Raw genomic sequence first — 4,509 nt, forward strand, 5'->3', positions numbered from 1 at the left:
TTCAAAGAAGGGCTGAGCCTTCCTGCAGAAATAAAAATATAATGAATTGTACAAATTAATACAAATTATATCCTGAAAAATGCACAATAAATATAGCAGATACAGTAGAGATTTATCCACCTACACAAACTCTAGAAGAGAACGTACTAAATGAAAATTCGTGGCTAGATGATAGACCTTTAAATGAAATTATGAAGATAATAGAAAATAATACACAATTTCATCGTGTTGATGTACTATTTATTAATGGTTTACATTGGATTGATCCTATCTTTACCCAGGATGTTCAGATTGTTGGAAGTGATCAAGCTGGCAATCATTGGCACTGTATTTATTATGATGGTATTAAGCTTCATATATATGATAGTTTGTACTTTGCAACACATTCTTATGACAATCTAACATTATCTGAACAAAACTACATTAAAAAGAGATATCCTAATCTGACCAAAAATAATATAATATTTGAAAAAATTACAAAACAGCCGGACCTAACATCGTGTGGTATATTTGCAGCAGCATTTGCTGTATCAATAGCATTAGGAGAAAATCCATCAAATAAAATGCGAAGGAAAAACCATGTATTATACTTCCGTGCAAGAATATTATACCTCTTGTTGTGCTAAAAGTTAAGACTCTAGGACGACGTGAAAAACCAACGACATATTAAAATTGAGTAAGCTATCAAATCGTTCGAGCGCATTATTGACAGCTAATCAATGTTTCTCGTTTTATTTTTTCTTATAATAAAGTTAATTAAATGTTTCTTAAGTGAGTTTTTATACGAGATCATTTGCCAAACAGAATTATGTTCCATGCAACGATATTATACTGTTCATTGCGCTAAAAGTGAAGATGATTTCCAGAAGCACGAGCAAAAGTGTTTTGGTCAACAACGGAATATTAAAGTTGAGATAGCTATCAAGTCATTAGAGTGCATTATTGTCAGCTCAATTCTTTTAAACTGTTTATCAATGTTTATCGTGTTATCTTTTTGTTATAATAAAGTTAATTAAGTGTTTCTTAAATGAGTTTATATATTTCTAAAAATGTATAATCTATAACGTAAATGTATAATCTATAACGATTATATAAAAATAAAAAAAGTGTGTAAATTAGAAAATAGCATATTACTTATTTATCTTTATATTTCGTTTACAAAGCTTCCTCTATGAGGAAGCAAAAATTGAAAAAACCGCATGCTTAAAGCAGCTTAAGCTTTGTAAGATAAAATGATGAGGAAGCAATGTGCAAGTTTTTACGCGTGCAAGATATCCGTTCTCGCGAGAGCCTCTAGCAAGAAGCTCTGCAAGATTTCCGACACGCGTTGAAGGCAGTCAGTAAAGGAACATTTTGAAGATTTCCGTCGGAATCGCGGAGTACGTGCCGTCGCTCGCTCCTATAATTCCAAATAAAACTAACATTTAAAACAACTTGCACTCGATTCTTTTCTCAATCTCCTTATCCTCCAGCGGATCTACGGATTCGCGCTACACATTGCTTCTCGCTCAACTCTGAGCGTCTCTCTCAGTTTCGGGCGATCTCGTCGAGGTCGACTCCCGAACAGGTATATTTGGTTTATAATTAACTAAATCTGAATTTGACTGTTTTGAGAAAAGTACATTTTTTGCATTTTCTTCAGGTTTATTAAGATCTAATTTTATCTCAGTGTTTTGTGATAAATTCATATTTTTTGAACGAAATCTAAATTATCTTGTTTGTAGCAATATTCAACATTAAGATAATAACGAGAGTATGTGGATAATTAAATATTAGTTGAAATATCAATTTGTTTCTAAGATATATTAGTATCTGTTATAATGACGCGTCTGATTAAGTATTTAATATGTTCTTCCACAAATTTATCTACCCTCAAAAAATGATTAATGACTAAATTTTTTAATTTGTTAAATTCACTTTCAACTGATGCACTCAATACTGGTACACGTCCATAACCAAATTTGTCGGTGCATATATTACTCCATAAAGCAATTGTACCAGTATCACGTAAAAATTTATAGCGATATGAGATGCGTAATGTGCATTAGCCTAAATGCCATTCTGAGAAATACTGTTCTGAATCTCACAATTTATTTCTTCTCCCCATTTTCATCAATTCGAAGACATTTCCTTTGTTTGCTCATCTTTGTCAGATATTGGAATGGATTTTTTACTAATAAGCTCTTCCTTAAATTATGATCTCCTTTCCGATGATAAAATGTTCCAGAAATTGTTTCTGAATCTCACAATCAGATTTTATGCGTGTTCCTTGCAAATTGCCTTCTAATTCACATTGTGAAAAAATCAAAAGCGCTTTCAAAATTTTTCTCACATCTACTTAACGACACAGTCCAATAACAGCAAGATAAAAAATACGAACTGGTCGTAAAATAGATTTCAGAGCATCGAATATGTTTTCATAAAATGAGCGACACGTATACATATAACAATCTGATACTATATTTCGACAAGCAACCGTATGTCGCTCGATAGTTGGATAACTTGTAACTTTCTTTATAATAGCAGTTAATAAAACTCATGAAGCGTCTGTTACGACTTTTTTGGGATGTGGAGCACCTATTCTACACCATTCCATTAACTAAGATCTATGAAAGTCAAAAGTATGTATTTCAGTCAAAAACTGTGAAATTGAATATTGACCAGCAATAGAATTAATAACTATATAATACAAAAAATATATAATGGGACGACGTTCCATTTGGTCTATTCAATCTTAGAACTCTAACACCACTTGCGTCAATATTATAGGCCCGTATTCATAGACGAAGTTCAAGACGCTACTTAAGATCAACTTGGCTAAGATTCAATAAAGACCGTCTCAAGATCGATAGAATTCATATATATGAATTAAGATAATCGTAGCGAAGAAGTTCTTATCTAAGAAATTTTTATTCTATTTGAGACTGTCTTCGCAAAAAAGTACTTAAGATAATACTTATTGATCATTCTGCTATTTCCATATTATTTTTATTAGAATAACTGTGGATTCCACATGACAATCGCACGACCGCACCAGTATGAATAAAATCGGATTGATGGCGCCATCCCGTCGCGAAACATGAAACTCGATTTCAATCAATGACATCGCGATTTCGAAAGCAACCGTATTATTTCGTCCGCTCCTAAAAAGCGAAAACATTTCATGACCCTTGCTATACAATAGTCATGTGATTTGACGTCGCGCAAAACGATTGGATCGCGAGGATCACCAGTCCTCGCAGGATGGTGAACACGGGGAAGAAAATTTTTCCCGCAGTTTAGATGAGCCTCATCAAGAGAACGCATCGGACGCGCGCTCCTCTCAGCTTTCTTAATCATGCAGTCCGCGAGTCAATCTCCGTTAAAAAATTCTTTTGTTTGAATCCACGAGTGCTTAGACCATCGCTACCGCGATTTCTCGGAGTAGAACCGATAGTTGCCGAGTTTCTGTTGGAATCCAGCCCTGACTCCGCAGCACCGCGAATTTATCGTTATCCTCGCTCGCAGGATATCGTGACCCCGTCTCCGCGGTTCTCGTGTGGGTTGCGCGTCGCGTGCAACTTGTTGTAAATAGACTCGCTTTATATGAATTGTTCAATTAGTGCAATAAACTGTTAATTGTGATCAGTGCAAGCTATAAAACAGTCATTTCGTGAGTTCAATCACGTCATTCGAGTCATCCGTTAATCACTCCCGTTCCGCCACACCACAAGTTTCGGCGTGTCAATCGACGTGTGTTCCGGCAGTCTCCGTTTCGAACGCGCTTCCGACGGCATAATCGCGAGCTCGCGTAAGCAACGAACGAAACATTTCTGGTCTTTCGCGCCGGATCGGAATAAAGTGGTGTTAAAGAAACAATTTCAAGTGATTTTCAAATTACAGGGGCTCTCAATGTTTAGGGACTGGCAATAAATAGCTCAGCGACTCTTAGCAGAGAATCTCGTGTGCAAACAATTGTAAGTTAAATATCGGCGATCATAACGTGTCGTTCGATCATTACTAAGTGACTTTCCATTGTGAATATTGTGACTTAAAAAAAACTGAGTCGGTTAAATCGTTCATTACGAGCGAAGAATTATCAAAACAAGTTTGATTCTGTGCGCTCGTTGCGCTTCTATGCCATGGTATCTCGGGCTCTCGAAAATTTTAAAAAGGTCGAACGTCTCAACGACCAAAATTCGTTCAAGAATCTCATCTTTGAAAAAAACTTGGAGCCAGTGCATTCAAAACCATGCCGCTCTCTAGCAGATCTACCCTAAGGCGAAACGAGCAAACCTTGACTACTTCTAGGAAGATCAATTGGACGCACACGAGAAGATCTACCAAACAGCGTTGGATCTCATAATAGAGTGGTTAGAGGAACTTGAGCCCCCTGTGAGTCCGAACCGATCTCTTCAAACAGAACAGTTATTTTCGCGATCGGAAACAACGTTATCAGTGAAACATTTGCCGCCGATCAAATTGCCTCCGTTCTCAGGCCATTTCGCAGAATGGGAGAGCTTTTGCGAT

The sequence above is a fragment of the Formica exsecta genome, unplaced genomic scaffold, assembly GCF_003651465.1.
Source record: "Formica exsecta isolate Colony F162 unplaced genomic scaffold, ASM365146v1 scaffold975, whole genome shotgun sequence".
In the NCBI taxonomy this organism is placed as follows: Eukaryota; Metazoa; Arthropoda; class Insecta; order Hymenoptera; family Formicidae; genus Formica; species Formica exsecta.